This window comes from Convolutriloba macropyga, chromosome 4, assembly GCF_964194025.1.
Source record: "Convolutriloba macropyga chromosome 4, txConMacr16.3, whole genome shotgun sequence".
NCBI classification, from domain to species: Eukaryota; Metazoa; Xenacoelomorpha; order Acoela; family Convolutidae; genus Convolutriloba; species Convolutriloba macropyga.
This window is the reverse complement of record NC_134471.1, coordinates 68,286,041-68,306,065: the sequence shown is the minus strand read 5'-3', so window position 1 is coordinate 68,306,065 and position 20,025 is coordinate 68,286,041. Positions and strand designations below refer to the sequence as shown.

General features: G+C 36.6%; 1 protein-coding gene across 1 annotated transcript in view; it reads right to left on the bottom strand.

Annotated features, from left to right (window-relative positions):
• LOC142337850 (growth hormone-inducible transmembrane protein-like) overlaps nt 1-20,025 on the bottom strand; it is a 193,548-nt gene that overhangs the window by 146,177 nt on the left and 27,346 nt on the right. The gene's annotated exons all lie outside the window — the stretch shown is intronic.

The window sequence follows — 20,025 nt, the reverse complement described above, 5'->3', positions numbered from 1 at the left end:
TTTTGCATTTTTATTTTTTGTGGACAATTACATTTTCAAAGGTTTTTGATATTTCTTCGGATCTGTTCTTCGCTTTGCCCCCATGCCCCCCCACAAACACACACATACACATACGCATACACACAGACAGACAAAAACACACACACACACACACACACACGCACACACACGCACGCGCGCAAACACACACGCACGCACACACACACGCACGCACGCACACGCACACACACACAACACGCACAAACACACACACGCACGCACACACAAACACACCACGCACAACATACCACACACACACAACACAAACATCACACACACCACCCACAGCACACAAACACACCACACACACAAACACCACACACACACGCGCGCACACACACACACACACCACACACACACCGCGCACACACCACACAAGTTTTTTTAGACTACAAGTTTATCAAACTGTTTCCATCATTAGACGACGAGTTTATCAGCACTCTTTCACTCTTTCATCGCCACTGTTTACTTAGTAACATTGACGATAAAAGAGTGTGATAAGCTCGTAGTCTAATGCTGAAGTACTTTTCCAGTGTCGATCGGGCATTAAAATTTATTACACTGGCAGTTTATTTAACTGCTATTATCGCAACAGGTGTTGATTAAAAGCTGCTGAGTTTCCGAAGCTTTTGTCTCTGACTTAGTTGCGTTAACTACATTTGCGTTCACTGTTTTTTTCATCAAAGTTATTGAAAGTAAACAGGCCATTTCAAAAATTGTGCTACAGATTAGGAATACTTATGTAGATCGGGGCTGAAGCGTTGAATAGACGCCAAGTTTATAACGCCAGAGGGCGCCATAAAAGAGTATTAAAATTTCCTACATTTTTCACTATTAAAATTTTCACTATATTCGGGACTTACACGCAGCACTTGCGAGCAACAGCCCTCGTGTCCCGGCACTAAGTCCCTCGCGTCATGTCGCTAAGAATATTTTAGAACATAAGTTTTAGCTGCACGAGGGATTTAGCTGACACCAGGGCGCCTGCACCCGAGAGCTTCGTACAAGTCACTAGGTGTCTAGCATTTACATTGCTAACTAATTAGAGAACCAAAGAAAGTATAGAAAGTATATCAAACTACATCACAGTTTTCAAAAATTAAAATTTTGATAAGGTTTAATTTTACCTTTGGGTACAATCATGCACGTATTGAACTTTTGGGTCTCACCATTATAGCTCACCCCCTTCAAATGAGGACTGCTTAGTTACGGCCTGTTTTTACGAAACAATAGTTTGAAAGCTTCAATTTTTTAAGCAGTTGCTTATAACAAACTGACTACTACTAAATCAATGAACAATTTTTCCTGAGCAGCAATGCGATATATTTCTTATCGTCTAGTTGTTCCGACCCCACTTGAGGGGGGAAGGAACTATATACTCAAATGGGTTTTTTTTGTTCAGTCAATTTTGGCCGATCGATATATTCATCGCAGAGAGTTGAGGCTGGTATCATTAGAAAGCTTGTCCAGCTCAGAAATTGGAATTAGAAAGATTTTTCCGATTTTCGTTTTCTACAGGGAGTTATCGAGGTTTAAACTTTTGAATAATAGAGTGAATTCCGTTGATTTTATACACACTTTTCGGAATTTTGACCGCAAAATTTTGCCAATTTTGCTAAAATTGGATAAAAATTTTAAAAGAAAGTCTTGTTGATTTTAATTTTAAGGACAGAGAGTATTGTCGGCTATTTCTATTTAATTTCTTTGTCAAAAAATCTGGCTAAATATTTCAAAATCCAGACTTTTTTTTATCAAAAATATGTTTCATCAGTCCACTTTGATTAAATTTGCAGGAATTGCACACCCAAACACCACTAACACCATCTTTGTAGATTCCAAAGGGGGCAGTTTTTACTTCAACTTCCTTTGAGAGTGCTCTGTATTTAAAACTTTGCCGGTTTTCGCTAACTTTACTCGTTGTTTATCAAAAACGCAGCATCTATTTTTGATTTTTTAACTAGCAAAATATCTATATCTATGAAATTCGAGAAGTTAAGTGTACTGAATGAAAAAACAACTTTAGCAGGGCTAGTTTTGGCTATAATTTGGATTGTAATCAGTCGGTCTGTTTCATAAAATATTTGATATTTTTTTGTTAATTAAATAACAGAACATTTCAAATCAAAGATTACTGGTGAGAGATCCAATTGCCTTCCTACTTAGCTCCAAATTCATATATCTAATTTGTTACTTAAAAGCTTATGGTCGTTTTGACTTTTAAAATATTTGATTTTTAAATAAAAAATGGCTTACTGAACTTTGCCTTCATTTTTTCTTACTGTGTCAACTTGTAGCTTAGTGTCAGCAATGAAAGAATGCTTCTTCTTTCTACAGAATTCAATTTCAACCTCTATTGAGGTTTTACGCCTTAAGTAGTGGTTTTCTGACTTTGATACTAGAAGATTTTACATTTTTTTACTTTTAGATTTTGCCCATTTTTCATGTCTTCTATTTTTGTCGCATTATGACGTTGCTGACAGTTCATACATCACATTATTGGCGTTCAAAAAAACATCCATAATTTTAAAATCCTTTAAGTTTTAGATTACGGTTTTAACGGCTTCGACACTACTTTCTCGAAGATTTTAATTGAACTTTTTAAGTTTGTTTTTAACTGTCGTTTTTACGTTGTCTTTTTAGTTGTATGAAATATCCTGTACAAGGACCCCGTCTGATTTGCTTTATTGGAAAAAAAGATCAACCGATATTCTGATATTAGTAGATAGCTGATGGCTTTTATGACTTTGAAGACAATTGTTTTCCAAAAAAAAACTTAAAGAAACATTAATTTCGCAATTTGGTTCCTTTTATTGTATGTTTGTTACCTATTCTCGTTAATTACAGGCCACATATGACATTAATGTTGTCAAAAGAAGGTGTCAAAAACAATTGGTGTCACCAAAACTAATGTTTTTAAAGAATTTGTTATGCCCTTACTGGCTTCGACACAGGTTTTTCACAAAAAAGTTTAATTTTTGATTTATGTCATATTTGACGTTCTTTTGATAGACGTAAGACATATTCTGGATATTTGCAATTCTTAGGGGCTTCGTTTGGAAGAATAAACGAACCTATTTAATTATTTCATTTTGTTTTCATCGCTTTCATGTATCTGGTAATAATTTTTTTTTTCGAAAAAAAACAAGTGTTACTTAATTTTGCCCTTTTTTCCTTTTTTGTCTACTTGTTAACTAGTTTCATTAATGAGAGGTCACATAATACGTTATCGGAGTTCGAAGAAGGTGCAATTGATCATAGTTTGGTGACTAAATTATGGCTTTATGGCTTCGAAAGCGTTTTCTGGCAATTTTTAATCGTTGGCTGTTCCTTTTGTAACAGCATAAACAATGTAATACCGACAGTTATTAATCCCCTTCTATAGAAGCATTGGCAATTGAAAACCTATGGGAAAATTTAGTTGATTTCTAATGGTTTTCATTACTTTGAATTTAATTGTTTTTAATAATTATAAGCGAATTTATCAACTTTACTGTTTTTGTTCTTTGTTGTTCCACCTAACTGTTTCTAAGCCTTGCTATGGACCGGTCCCATATCTTTTCTGGCAATCTACAAGTTCTTTTGTTTAGTTTCAGTTTTATCTGACTATATTATGACTTTGTTATTAAGTTTTGTTTTTTAAAACGGGCATAAAATTTTTGATGTAATTAATGTTTGTTGTTGTAGTTAGATTTTGCTGTTCGTCTTGATTACTCTCTTAATATTAGCATATCTCAATAATTTAATGCATCATTTTTTTACTCCACTGATTTATTTGCTTTGGACACTATCTTTTCGTTTATACAACAATTTTTTTTGAAAAATACTTGAATTTTTGGGTTTTTCTATCTGTTCTTCATTTGCTGAAGAATTTTGTCAAAATTGTGGATGAGCGGGGTCGGACCTTTATGTGCAATTGCTCATTACCGAGCCTCCTTGTTATACATTTCGCTCAAATCCACAGATTACATACTTTTTTAATCTTAAATTTTAATCGTCCGAGGAATTTAGTGTTATGACATGAATCATTGAGAATGGGAATAGAAATTTGTTCTAATTTATGTAAAGATTAAAATGATTCTTTTTTGTAGTCAAACAAACGTTTGACAAAGGCAACGTTTTCGTCAAGAATATGGACCCAGAGCAAATTTGGATTAAAACTTCATTATCCATTTTGCTAACTGAAGAAGACTGGGAATTAAAGCCGCCCGGTTCCAGAAATTAATAAAACACAAAAAATATTGCCAAATGCTTAAATTTGATTGCTTTAAATTAAAGTACAGCAAATGTAAAAAATGACGAGTTAATTGGTTGTCGTCGTTTGATTATCTATTGAATGCAGTCGGGTTGCTCTCCCCTGACGGGGGAAGGGGGTTACAACCACGAATAGACCTTCGTTACTCAATTTTGTTAGTTTTTTTCACAAATGTTGTCTCTAACGGGGAATCAGAACGGGGAATATACGTCTTCGAAACTCATTTTATGGCATTCTGCACTGCTCCCGTTCGGTTCTACCAGAGTACTCCAGTGACTTATCTAAATTTAGATTTTGTTACTGTGGGAGTGAGGTGGTTAAAAAATACGGATATTAATTAGTGCCACAAATAAAAATGCACTGTAAAAATGGCACCTCTTTGTGACTGCTTTAACGTACGTTTCAGCAAATTAACTACTAGCAAATCGGCTAAGTTCAGTTGAATTTGGCTTTTAGCTGCGGATTAGTTATCATCCGCGAGTCTTTAATGCAAAATTCAACTAAGCTTTGAAGAACAGTAAACGGCAGCCTGGTTTGGTAAGCTACGACACAGGTGCATGATACTCAGTTTGATCAATAAAATGATCACATCCCTCATCATACTGCTGCCTTGAACTGAAAATGATAATCAACCTATTCCCGAGCTCCGATTTCATGTATTTTTTTTAATCTTTTACGTAATGTGCAACTCTCGATGTTGTTTTTATATTATATAAGCAACTTCAAATTATATTACTAGTTTGAATGGAATTGGTCACTGTTGATGAACTTCGCCTGATTAATCGAGCAAGGAATCAATTATCAATTTATGAAGGTTCTAAGAAATAGAGCAACGTTGTTCTGCAAAGCGTACTACCCACAGAGTAGGCACTTTTGAGATCAGAAAAAGTGCCTAATCATCATCAGCGTCATCATGTTGTGTTTATTATAGTTTCAACGAAATAAAATGCCACCGCTCAATGAATCCTTGGCCAATTTGGCAAATTTGGATTAGAGGGATACAACTTTCAAGTAAATATCTTGTCACCATTGCTTATATAGATGGCATAAATAGGTGACATCAATTCGTAATTGGTATTATTCATTTAAACACGCAAATCAGGTTTAAAATGGAAAGTCGGCAGTGCAAAAATTTCCTGTTTATATCACAGCTATCGCCAAACAAGTTTTATGCAAGGTTGCAGAGCTCTGCAGCAACGTCACTAACTCCGGCTTAAAATTTTGAAACTCTGCGAAGTTCTCAGTAATGAAGAAGTTCCTAGTAACTTGAAGCAGGGTCACGTCACCTATGCTGAACAATTTCAATTAGGAGGCGTATTAAAGGTGACAAGAATTAAACAATATTTTCATCGATTAACAGGTCTGTCAAAGTCCGCATATGCTTTGATCACTCATTTGAGTAAAACAAAATTCTATTTCCAAGCCGGCAACTTCTTTTAACATATTTCAAGGAGAGTGATAATGATCAGTAATAAATATATTTTATGAATCTCTGGCGGTTTTTTTTCAATTCTTTGTCAAAAAATAGGCACTTGCTTTTAAGGGAAAATTCTTGATGATTAAATTTCTTCATGCTTAAGAATTTCCTTTCCGCCCCACTGGTTAAACCAATTTTTGACCCTCAATTTTCAGGAGCGCTTTACGACAATTAAGGGAATTTAATTTGAAATAATAATAATAATAATAAATTGTTCATTTTCTGTTATCGAGCAACACAAAAGAAGTTTATTTTACTGTGCACAAAATATATGTACAATGAAGTTCAACAGAAAAAGAGCACACCATTAGATCATCAGTTGATCCGTTTTCAGGTGCCTCACAATATAGGAATATCAAAGAACTGTTGATTAAGAACCGAAACAAAATTACTATAGTAATTGAACTAAATCATGGTTGGTTAAAACAAAAAAAAATTTTAAAAAAATATAAATAAACCGATAATTGAGTGCAGGGGGCTACAATTAGACGTACTCAAAAAAAAATAACTTGAGAAGTCTTGGTTGTTAATTATGTAATTTCTTAAAAACATATGGCAAAAATGTTTTATTTTTTGATTTGTCATTTTTAAAACCGTATTTACAAAGGAAGGTTCCAGAAAAACCAACAAATTCAACATTTTTCGGACCTTAAACCTCAATCGGTTTGTCACATTTTTTCGATCACCGCAATCAAGACACATTGTTGTTTTTCTTCTTTTTTTTACTCTGTTTAATTCGTTATCATTCAAGTAAGATTTGACGTGACTAACAACACATTCGTCTCTTAGCATTTTTATTAACAGTTTAAGTACTTCGTACAAGTGTAGTTCTTTTGCTAAAAACAGGTTAAATTTTCTCCTTAGATCACTCACTGAGCTATCTTCTTTACAAAGCCAAACGAATGTGTCACATAAAAAATTTTACCTCTCGAAGAGAAGTAATGAAGCGTTTCTTACTAGAGTAGAGCGAAAAGAGAGTAATTTCTATTCACACCGCTGTTTCCGAGAAAGAGAGAGAGAGAGAGAGAGAGAGAGAGAGAGAGCGAGAAATTAAAGTGTGACAATATCTGCTGCAAGCGATTTTTGATTAGGAGGTCTAATAATGATAGTGAATTCATATTAGGCTTGATTGGATAGCGTTTCGAAGGATTTTTGGTTATTAATATAGGTTTTATTCTAATTTGGAGTTGTTTCATCTATTTTGCTGATCTTCAGTCAAATTTAAGCGGTTTCTCGCTTATCGTTTTTACTGATTCAAGTACGATTATAATAGACGCTTATTACTCAGGGAGTTGTTTGGATACCAAGTGATTACAGTTTTTTTAGTATAAAACGTTTTGGGTACAGAAAAATGGCATAAACTTGAGGAACTTTATTCCAATTTGCTAAATTTTTCGTTTAGAAAGCAGTTTTTGTTTTTTTTCTAATCATAGGCATTTTGCTTAGTATATTACGACCTGCCTTTTGTCCTGTGATTATTTGAAAACTCTAATTGCAAAGGGAAACGTTTTTTCCAGTTTCTTATCCAATTTGTATTTTGCCTTTTCAAATGCCCCAAATCCAAATGCCTTTTATATTTTCTTCAATTTGTTATAGCATTTGGAAATGTCTATGGCTCAAGTTTTTCTTCTAGTGGTTTTGGATGCCTTTTCATTAATTTGATTTGAAATTGAGTAGTCTAAAGCAAATTTTCTCTGATTTTATTCTGATTTTGTGCTTTTCTTTACTTTTCTTGATCAACCTTACATTTTGAGCTATTCCGGAAGTGCTGCACCTCAAAGAGGCCACTGAAAGCCAGATAGAGCTTCTTTTCAAGTAAATTAATAAAACACATTTTGCTTTTTTTTCGTTGCATTTTCTATAGTTGCTCAATAGAAATCTTCAAAATGTTGAGAGGGTGAAAACCTAACCAGAAGTAGTAAAAACAGTTTTTCAAAATAGTGGTCGAGAAGTAGCATTTAGCAAATTGTGGATAATTTGTAGCTAGTTTTTGTGGAAATTTTGTAAAGATTAAATTTTATTTTTGTCTTTTGTTTTTGATTTTTTCCTTACCTCTATTTTCTGTACATAAAATATTTTCCTTGGCTTTTCCGACAAGTGGCAGTCCTTTAATTATTTACAACGAATCATGTCGCATGAGTTTTTGCCAATAGACGTTTTGGAGTCACAACTGACAAAGAAATTTTTATCTGATGATTTAGCAGCTTTTCTGGTCAGATAATTTTCCATTGTTGATTTTCTCGTGATTGTTTCAAGATGATTAGAATTGTTAAATAGGTTACACATTATGTCAGTTAGGATGATCTCTTTTCTTTTTCGAGTCGTTCCAAATTGTTTCGGCTAGTTTTTTTGAATCGGTGCTTTCACTTTTCACAGGATGTGAAACCAATGATAGCGAAAGAAAACAAGTGTTTAGGTCAATAAATTAAAAAAAGATAGAAATTTCAAAGATTTTTCTTTATTCATTGTTTTGATTGCGATTCTGATCGAGTAAACTTTTCTGATCACGTGCAACTTTTTCAAAGCAATTTTTCTATTATCAGTTCTGGCTTCCTCGGTCACAGATCTGCAATTGGTAGCCCTTTTCAACTTTTAATGTTCTAATTAGAATTTTAGGTGCAATTTTGAGCTGTTTTTTCTTTTTCCGCGTTTTTGAACAATCTATTTTGTAGGAGTTTTGCTTGTCTTGGTGTTTACTGTCTGATTCTTTTAAGTCAACTTTGGCCTATTTTGTGAAATGTTGAATATTTTTTGTCCTTAATGCGTTTTTCAGATTACCTTTGTGTATGCAAGTGATCAAGCAAAAAAAATTTGTAGATTCATTTACTCAAAGGAAGAATTTGAATAATGCTGTTATTACAGTAAACGATTGAACCCAGAGAATATCAAAACATCTCTTGAGAAGCTATTTAGAATGTACTGACTTGTATTAAAACTTTAAAAGAAAAATTGAATGAAGTGCTAAGACTATTGTTACTATTTTTATTTCATTTTGATCGTTCAGTCTGTATCGAACTGTACTGCTTTGCCTACCATGGCAAAGACCATTATTTGAGTAGAAAAGATTTCTGAAACTGTGCTAAAATTCATTGCTCTGGGGTCGCAACTAGCATTTATGAAAACATGAATTTAATGACTGTTATTTTTTTCCTTCCGTTTCTTCGATTTGAAAAATTCAAGAGGCACACGGTTAAATGATTGCCAGGGTTTAAGTCAAACTGCACTTCGCGACGGTTGCGGCTATTTTTAAGATATATTCAAACTAATTAATTTTTTTTTGTCAGTGAGACATCAATTTAGAAAAGTGATCTGAGTGAAAGTAAAGTAGTGAAATAACTGACATTAAAATAGGGTAAGGTGAGAAAGCTGTCTAAAAAATCGGTTTTCAGGAGTGTTTTTACACATACGGCAAATTGACATCTGTTTTTACTGTTCCTTATCGAATGTTTTCAAAAAGATGAAACGTGTTCGTATGCCAAAATCCTCTTATTTTGAACCTGTCAATGTTCATCTAGTGATTTATATAACTTCACACACATTTTTAGCCTAATCACTTAGTAATTTTTTTTAGCTGTGACCGTTTTTGTAGCCTTTTTCTCTTAATCTCGTTATTGACTGCTTTCATTGGTACTGTAATAAGACATAATAAAAGCTACTCTAATAAGGCCTAATAAATTATTTTTGATAAGTTATTTGTATGCCTTATTCGCGTAGCTTTAAAACTAAAACTTAATATTTTTAACTTTATAATAAGTATACTAAATAAACTAAAAGTTGACATTTTCGTGGTTTTTTTGAATTGGTTTTGCTGTCCTCAGTATCAAAAAAATAGACAAATTCACATTTTTTCCAGTGTTTTGAAATTCTTATTACTGTATTTTTTGAGTTCAAATGGCCAGCAAGCTTTTTTTCCAGCTTGAAGCTGGGCTCCTGCATTAATTCTTGCAGTTAAATGTCTGTCCTGATAATTTTGACATTTAACAATCTTCGGCAAACATTTAATTATTGATGATTTCCAGATTTTGTCAGCATTCTTTGTTGTTTTTGCCTGCCCCTGCTTGCCTCTTACATGTAAAGCGAGATTCTTTTCCGTTCCCCCTGCCTTGCTCTATAAATTGGAAAGCTTGATAGTCAGCGATGATACCAAAAATATGTAAACTTAAATGCCAAGTTTTAACACTCGCAATATTTGTGAAAATATTTTAATTCTTTGGCTCGTAACGCTCAAATGGTCTGCCGCTCAGTAAATTAACTCAATATGTTATTCTATACTATGGACTGCATTTCAGGATTTCTCCTGCTAACTTTTTTCAAGATCTATTGAATATTTTTGATGTTAAGTTAGGAGTAGTGATTTTGGTCACGCAGAAACAAGAAGTGGAGCGAAAAGGCCGCTTTTCCGGCGCGAAACTTATTCCTTATTTTTAAATAGGTATTTCTAGGTCTAATTTTTGTTTGCAAAAAATTATTTGAATGGTAGCCCAGGACCTGTCAAGCTATTTTTCTATTCTAGTGAAGAATTAGGGCTGAAATTACAAGCAGAATCATTCATGGAAAGTTTGACACCCCCCAAACATAGTCGCAAATTTTTTCCTGTTAAACTCTCAGTAGAATTTTTTTTTGTTTTTACAAGCAGTGTACGATACGATTGCGGGCTTTCGCACTAATAATGATTTGCAGAGCCTAATCAGAATCAGTAGTAGCCATGAGAAATTAAACATACCACTATAATGACGTAAAAATCACTATTATATAGGGGGAACAGTTTCAAAAAACATATATATAGGATATATAGGTTGCTCAAATATGTGTACAAAAAAGAAGAAGACCGAAAGAACATTTAAATTACAAGGTGAACATATTTTGAACAAAACACATTTATTTCTGAAACACGATATAACTAAGATATGCACAATTAGAACTGCTTTTCCTTTGTTGCCTCTGCGGACTCACGCTATTACCCCCTGTCGTCAAAAGAGTGTCGCTGCGAGAATTACTTTCGAATTGCTCTCGAATTACTTTTCTTGGGCCTAGACACTACTGGCTAATAAACAAAAACATCAAATCCGCAGAGCAAAAATATCTGCACAATTGGATGAAAAGAGAAGATTATAACTAAGATATGTTCGGTTTCAATTAAATTGAGTGTTTAGCCACATAGCAAATAAACAATGAAATCATCTTTGAACAATGAAAATGAAATGTATTTAAATTATTTCTGGTACTAAATAAAGTGGAAATATTTTATCACCATTCAAGGCCCCTCTTTAGCTGCAAAACGATTTAAAAATTCTGTCCATTGGTTCTATGGTTTACGACGTCAGAAAAGCACCACTACTAACTGGAATATTAACATTATATTCGCTATTTACTTAATTAGACTTATGAAGTCTTTCCCCAGAGTAATCTTTCCCCGTACCGTCTAAAAAGAGGTAAAAATCTGTTGGTCCCAATTGCCAAACATACCCGTGCAGATTGCCGGAAAATAGCCGCCGTTGATTCCCATAACTCTATTGGGATTGAAAGAAAAGAAAATATCAACAAAAATTGATTTTTGTTTAAAAACATTTTTAAGTGCGATTTATTTTGATGTCTTTTCGTAATTGAACATACTCCTGTCTCTCAGTGAGAGGCTACAGGGTCTAGTATCAATACCAATAAGCATCATAGACAGTAACTAAAACTTATGAGAACAAAGTTCAAGTACCAGGCATCTAAAAATGGGCTTTATGGGTTTATCCCGTTTCTATTTCTGCCTTTGATTTTTTTAATACTGACTCTATTCATTTTGAATTGCTTTGCTGAGCAGCTGCTATTTAAAAGGACTTTGAGCAGAATGATAGAAGAGTGAAACTAGCCTAGAGAAGTCAAAAAGATTTCACGCAAAATGTCGAAAAAGCGGCAAATTGGGTAAAGCGAAAAAAAAGTTCGACGAAGTAAAAAAAAACATAGCAGGACAAGTCCTGACACACAATTCAAAGAATTTTTATTGACTAAACAGAAAACTAGACCAAGAACGGACTATGAATGGATTGGGAAAACCATTTCGAAAAAAAATCCGATCCAAAAAATCGAAAAAAACTGTAAAAATCAAGTGAAATTGCAGCATGTGAAACAAAAAACCACTAGCGAGAAAGCGAATTTTTGTTCAAACACCGTTTTTTCACTCTACTTTAAATTTAGAGCGAAAAAATGTCACGCCGCAAAACCACTCGCTTTTTCGCTCCACTTCCTGTTTCGGCGTGACCAAAATTATTACTCCAATTTGACTTCAAAAATCATGAAAATGTGTGAACAGATCTTTAAAAAAATACAGCGCCCCAATACAATTCAAGTTCTTTGAATTGTGAAAATAGGCTATAATAGCCAGCTGAGAAGATGAGGGCGGCTATTAACAACTAAATTAAATGAATCTTGAACCTTCATATTGGAAAAAATCATATTGGAACAAATTCATACAGTGTTCATCTACGTAGTCTGGTGCATCATCTACGCCTAAGTCAACATCATTTATATTAAATAAATTTTTTTTTGCTTTTAATCCGGAAAATAATTGGATAGCAGTCATTGGCTGCTGCATCTTTATCATTTTGGCGTAATACAAAGTAGTTAATTTTATTTCCGATGATATGAAACTTCATATCAGTAGGTATACCTTTATGTTCAAGTTGATAACGTTTAACATCTGCTTTGGGAATACTTTGATGATGAATATCAGGAAAAGCAAAGTTTTTACCTTCAATTCATACAAATTTCAAGTTCTGAAGCCCAGTTGTACTTGAGTAAAACTAATTGTTACTTGAGTAAAAACTATGAGACATTTTCCCACTTCGGGACCAAGGAAATAGAATTGGTCGATGTTCACAAACGAGATAAAGTGGAAATGGGGAGCCACTGACAAAATTCATGTTTGTAATACATATAAACTGCTGGTCCGTACAATAGGTAATTAAACGACAGGGTTAATCGCAGGACCAAATGTATAACTTGAGAGTTCAAACCCTAGTTCTATTTCTGGTATATAGTTAACTATTAAAGAAAGTTAAATGCAAACATGAATTAATAAGTTATGTTAAACAGCAGCAAATATGAGCCGAGCATGAAGGGATTGAATAGTTACTATTTAGGCTGAGATAACTCTAGTTAGCACAGGTTGAAATATTCTAAGTAAACCTGTAATTTAGCTAGAATTTAAGAGAAGAACCAGTAACAAAATACTCTAAGCTAAAATCTATCTCAAGTAAGTTGAGATTTAAGCAAGGACGCAAAACGGGAGTATGATTTAAATCTTAAGTTATCGGGGACCAAACTGTGTGATAGTGCTTGGTGGTTGAGCGTGCAATCTCCAAGAGAGCAGTGTTGACAGAATTATCAAGGTTAAGTCGGCGTTCTCAAACTGGCTTGATATAATCACGTCATGGTATTCTCAGCTCGAGTTAGTGATCGCAAAATAGTAGTTTATTCAAAACTACCTAGTAGTTTGTTCACAGGTTAAGTTGGACTTTGTCCGAATCAAGTTTGGGCTTTGCGCACTATAACGTAAATTCTCAAAACAGCACTAGGATTATAAAACAACGGTACTGAGTTTAGCACACTTTTGCACATCCCATCCCGGTCCATAGGTATTAAATCAAAACATCAAATTTTACATAGATCAATAACTTATTTAATTGAACTGTACAATAATTCAGCATTAAATGTTTGTGAGGTTGATAACTTTGTTAAAGTTCATCGTAGCTTCTTGTTACTGAGTTTTCCTCTTTCAGAAGGGTTGACGATGTCCTTACATACATAGCTGTACAAAATAGTATGTCCAAAAAATTTAGTGGCCGTCGTAGTAGACCGTTTGTAGTTTTTCTTTAAAAGTTGTGCGGTTAATACATCTGTACTCGAATAAAGAAGATAATGTAGATCAAAGAATATACTTGTTAATTTAAATGCCTATAATGACAAGCAAGAAAAATGAAAAAAAATTAGAATGAAGGCGCACAACACCATAAGAGTTAGTGTTTCGAAAATAATTCCACAAATAAAGAATCCGGTTTCCTAATTCAATTTTAATTGGGTGCTGCGAAATAAGGAATTAATCAAAGCAAGCTTTAAAGCTGTAGTTCAAAGAATTAATGTTAAAGTTTTGTTGATCGCTGTAAACTGTGTTCAAGAAATTATTTATTTTGCTTTTTGTCATCAGTTCACAATAAATAACAGTGTCTTTCTGTTCTGAATCTTCAAGGAATAGAATAATTTCACATTGGAATTCGAAGTAAAACAAGTTAGAGATTTTATTAACTTTATTCTCTGACTTATTTTACTTGATTCCGCCCAAACTTGTCTTTCCATCTCGGCGAGTGTTTGTGAGAAGTTTCTTATAGCGTCCCAATTTAAGTCCAGCACTTTGCAGGCTGTTTTCTTTACCATCGGTTCTAACACCAAGGCAGCTGCAGCACCCATTGCAAAAAGTGTTACCGATCGTCTGTTACTTTCGTGGGTAGAGTTAACAAAAGCTTTCACATCAGATATGAGAGTTGCTCGTTCTCGGTTGAGATCCAGAGTCTGACGCTTGATGTTATCAATCAACAAATCTTGACTGTGCTCAAGCATTCCATTCAGTTTCTTGCTCTTACAGAAACCCTCCGATGATTCCGCCCAAACTTGTCTTTCCACCTCGGCAAGTGTTTGTGAGAAGTTGCTTATAGCGTCCCAATTCAAGTCCAGCACTTGTGGAATGGAAATGGCAATTTCGATAATATCAATCGAATCAGCTTCTGCAATAGGAGTTTTTGGTATAAAAGCTACACTAGATTGGGTTCGGTGGTCTGCCATGGCAATCCAAGATAACAGCAGTGATAATAATTAGCACCACGACATCTAAATAGGATAGTCTAATTCTATTCCTGCACCAATTACGTATGGGAAGAAATATTATTATTTTGAAGGGGGGATTTCATTTTTTTTTCAGAGAAGTTTGGCTGCATCAACCAAATTTCTCTGTTGCTGAACACACCAAATTGCTGGACACACCAAATTTCTCTGTTGCGATCGTCTCTTCATCTTCAACTTAGTAATTCCTAAGACAATAGATTGATCTCTTGATAGAACTCAATTGTATTGGGAACTTGGTTTACGTCCCAATCATAGCGCCACCTAATTTGTAGTTAACTAGTTTCTCCACACAATTTGATCGTAGACGAGGCGCTCAATATTGAATCAAATCCTTGGAACCAATTCCTCTAAAATTGAACCCCAAGAGTAGTAGGAGGGCCTGGTATAACCCTCTCTTTCAATTAAGAGAATAGGTTTGTGAAGTTACCACTTCTCTAAATTTTTTTAGTATAGTGATCTTCAAGTAATCAAAATTGTTGGGATTTGGATAGGGAACTCCCCCATCCCGGGTTTTCAAATTCTACATTGGCGACAACAGAGGGATTAATAATAACTTAAATGGTAATAATGTTTAAAAACAAAGTTAAAATAGGACAACAAAAAAATAATAAAAGTAACTCCGCGGTTAACGCGAACGCCGTTTACAATACAGCGAGATGGACCCAAACGCTAACAAAGCAAACGCCAACAATGCCAACGCGAATAACGGTGGACAGCGAATTGTAGTTGCGCCTCCACCACTGACCCCCTTACGATACCCGAGTAAAGACTTTGATTGTTTCGAACGATGGATCAGACATTTTGAGGCAGTGTCACTGGCCAACAACTGGAATGACGAGCCGCAAAGACAAGTTCTCCCTATATGTCCAAACAACTACGCTTTAGACGAGTACTACAACTTACCAAATTACTCTTTTCAGCAAGTGCAAGGGCATCCCGCCCCAACAATTGAACGTGTCTTGAACGCCCTCAATAATAGGATCGGCGACTTCCAGAACGCCAAAAGTGCACGAACGGAGTTCAAAAACCTACAGCAGAACGAAGGTGAAAGCATTCAGGAGTTTTCTAGACGAGTAAGGAAGTTGGGCGAAGCGGCAAATGCACACCTGAACCCCGCTGGGAGACAGGAAGCCAATAAAGATGCTTTCATCGATGGATTAATTGATAGTGAAATCAGGTACACTCTCCTAAACTGACACCTTTAACGCTTCAACTCAAAGAGCCATAGCCGTAGAGGCTATCTCCAAAGTCGAAAACGCTCGATACCGACCTAGGAGAACAGGACATGTACAATGGACTCAAGGAGAAGACGACGACTGTGGGAGAAAAGCCGACATACGAGATCTTTCAACTAACTTGGGCATTAGCATGAGCGAAATCATGGACAACCAGACGAAATATTTCGGCAAACTTTTAGAACAACAATAACGCCATACTCAGATCATGGAGCGCCTTCTGGACACCCAAAATCGACTTTTCACGGAGGCTCTACCATCTGGACGGATTTCGAGGAGCCCTGCGAGAGTGGATCGGAACACCAACGTTCAGTGCTATCATTGTCAAAACTGGGGGCACTTCAATAAGTGACGTTTCAACGATTGGGAACGTTTCAACGATTGATGAATGCCATCTTCAGAGAGTACCTCTACAACTACGTCCTTATCTTTTTGGATGACGTTCTGGTTTTCAGCAATTCAATGGATGAACATGAGGAACACTTGCGATTGGTATTTGAAGCGTTGAGAGCAGCAAACTTAAAACTAAAACCAAAGAAATGTACGCTGTACCAGGAATCGGTTACATAACTTGGATACAAACACAGCGCCGATGGAATTTCCCCCGATGAAGGAAAAATAAGAGCACTCAGAAAGTGGAAGCGACCGGAGAACATAACCGAAGTTCGCTCCTTTGGTGCCTTCTGCAGCTACTACAGACGGTTCGTCAAAGACTTCGCAGGAATTGCCATACCTCTACACGAGATAACATAGAAAAACAGACGTTTTAGTTGGACACCCGACTGCCAGAAGGCGTTTGAAAAATTGAAGGCAGAAATGATTGAGTATACGATACTCGCTCACCCTGATTATCAATCTCCCTTCGTTTTGGACACGGATGCATGTGATAACAGCTTGGGTGCAGTACTTTCCAATGTAATCAACGGCGTTGAGCACCCTGTTGCATTTGCCAGCCGAGTTTTGACGTGAGCAGAAAGTAAATACTCTACAACAAAACGTGAAGCGCTTGCTGTAATCCAAGCTATGAAATGGTTCAAGCCGTACTTGTGGGGTACAAAGTTTGTATTGCGAACAGATCATGATTCTCTGCAATGTCTCTTCAGACAAAACAATGACGGGATGATCTTTCGGATGCTCCAAAAGCTTCAAGAATTTGATTTTCAAGTGTTTCATCGGCCAGCAGAAAAACATGGAAACGCAGATGGCCCATCTCGACAAAGTAGCAAGACGCCAGAACTCTCCGTAGAGGAACAAAAACAACTCTTTGGCGACTGCCCGGCCGCTGAAACCTTACGACATACGAGATCTTTCAACTAACTTGGGCATTAGCATGAGCGAAATCATGGACAACCAGACGAAATATTTCGGCAAACTTTTAGAACAACAATAACGCCATACTCAGATCATGGAGCGCCTTCTGGACACCCAAAATCGACTTTTCACGGAGGCTCTACCATCTGGACGGATTTCGAGGAGCCCTGCGAGAGTGGATCGGAACACCAACGTTCAGTGCTATCATTGTCAAAACTGGGGGCACTTCAATAAATGCCCAAGGAAGAATGGGTCAAGCAGAAAGTGAAACGATGCTCCCACAGACAACCAACCTGCAGTCAAAATGATTCCAACGAGCCCAAAGACAAACAAGTTTCAACAGTGCGAGCATAGAGGTATCCAAAGGAATTTTTGGCCCTACAGTTTATGTTGATGCCAAGCTAAATGGAAAAGTTCACCGTGCCTTGTTGGACACAGGAAGCAACGTCAATATAATGTCAGAACGAGCATACAAACTCTACTCACCTCCAATGCTTCTAAATGACTTCAACGATACTGTACTATCAGCAACAAACGACCCATTTTGAATCTTGGGGAAATTCACAGGAACCTTGGCGTTTGGGCCTGGGATGCTCATTCAGACCGAACTTCTTGTTACTCCTGACACCGATGTACCACTATATCCTGGGACACCGATACTTCAAGAAAACCAAATGTCAATTAATTTCCAGGCACGACAACTGATGATGGGAACAGAGAGCAGCTCTGTTAACTTAACTTTTTTATGAAGTCTGACCAGTCGGGGCAGGTAAAAGTTTGTGGAGCTGAAAACGAACTACAAGATGAGGATTAAACAACAGACAACTCCATTGGAGACACCCGAAGAGCGAAAGAACAGAATTCTCCCGACGTAAAGGAAATCTGCCAGCTGGTAAAAACGGAAGCCAACTCAAAAAACGGACTTCGGATTCTGGCCACTGTTACTGCTTTCCGGGAAGTTTTTGCTCTACATGACTCGGAGCAGGTCCGAACTCACCTTGTTAACACGACATAGATACGGGAGAATCGGGACCCATAAAGCTTGCACCCTACCGTCTAGCACCTGGAAAAATGTCAGTAGTGAAAAGTGAGATTGAAGACATGCTTACTCGGGGCATAATACGACCATCGAATAGCCCCTACAGTGCGCCTATTGTTCTGGTGACGAAGAAAGATGGAAGCAACCGCATGTGCGTGGACTTCAGAAAACTCAACGATGTCACAAGAAAAGATGCTTTCCCACTTCCTCAGATAGATCAAATCTTCGATCATCTTCATGGTGCAAAGGTAGTCTCGAGTTTGGACCTTGCCTCTGGATACTGGCAGATTCCTCTCTCCGAAGCAGCAATTCCCAAAACAGCTTTCGTGACACCAGATGGAGGCCACTTTGAGTTTCTGAGACTGCCATTTGGACTATGTAATGCCCCAGGAACGTTTCGACGATTAATGAATGCCATCTTCAGAGAGTACCTCTACAACTACGTCCTTATCTTTTTGGATGACGTTCTGGTTTTCAGCAATTCAATGGATGAACATGAGGAACACTTGCGATTGGTATTTGAAGCGTTGAGAGCAGCAAACTTAAAACTAAAACCAAAGAAATGTACGCTGTACCAGGAATCGGTTACATAACTTGGATACAAACACAGCGCCGATGGAATTTCCCCCGATGAAGGAAAAATAAGAGCACTCAGAAAGTGGAAGCGACCGGAGAACATAACCGAAGTTCGCTCCTTTGGTGCCTTCTGCAGCTACTACAGACGGTTCGTCAAAGACTTCGCAGGAATTGCCATACCTCTACACGAGATAACATAGAAAAACAGACGTTTTAGTTGGACACCCGACTGCCAGAAGGCGTTTGAAAAATTGAAGGCAGAAATGATTGAGTATACGATACTCGCTCACCCTGATTATCAATCTCCCTTCGTTTTGGACACGGATGCATGTGATAACAGCTTGGGTGCAGTACTTTCCAATGTAATCAACGGCGTTGAGCACCCTGTTGCATTTGCCAGCCGAGTTTTGACGTGAGCAGAAAGTAAATACTCTACAACAAAACGTGAAGCGCTTGCTGTAATCCAAGCTATGAAATGGTTCAAGCCGTACTTGTGGGGTACAAAGTTTGTATTGCGAACAGATCATGCTTCTCTGCAATGTCTCTTCAGACAAAACAATGACGGGATGATCTTTCGGATGCTCCAAAAGCTTCAAGAATTTGATTTTCAAGTGTTTCATCGGCCAGCAGAAAAACATGGAAACGCAGATGGCCCATCTCGACAAAGTAGCAAGACGCCAGAACTCTCCGTAGAGGAACAAAAACAACTCTTTGGCGACTGCCCGGCCGCTGAAACCTTGGATCATGCATTAGGACACATTCAAATGGTATTTTCTTCAGAATGTGAAAACCAACAAAACGACGAAAAGTTAAAACAATTTCAAAATGGAGCGGCAAGGATGTTAACGTTTGTCAGGCACGAACTTGACGATGGAACAATGGAATGGGAAGAGGTGGAAAACGATTCAACAACTCAAGAAGAAATTTTGAGTGAATCAGAGGAACCACTAATATATGAGATGAGTTACAGCAAACTTACAGATACTTTACCAAACCACAGTGAATTTATCGAAACATCCTCATAAGAATGGTCGGATAATGACGATAGCGGATCACACGAGTTTTCTGGTAAATCCACCTGGGAAAGCATTGGGAAAGTTCGACTCACGGAAGCAGCCACAACTATGAATTATGATTCAACAGACACAAACAAGATGAGCCTTATTATAGAGGAAGGAAGAGAAATTGCGAGAGAGAAACAGATGGAAGATCC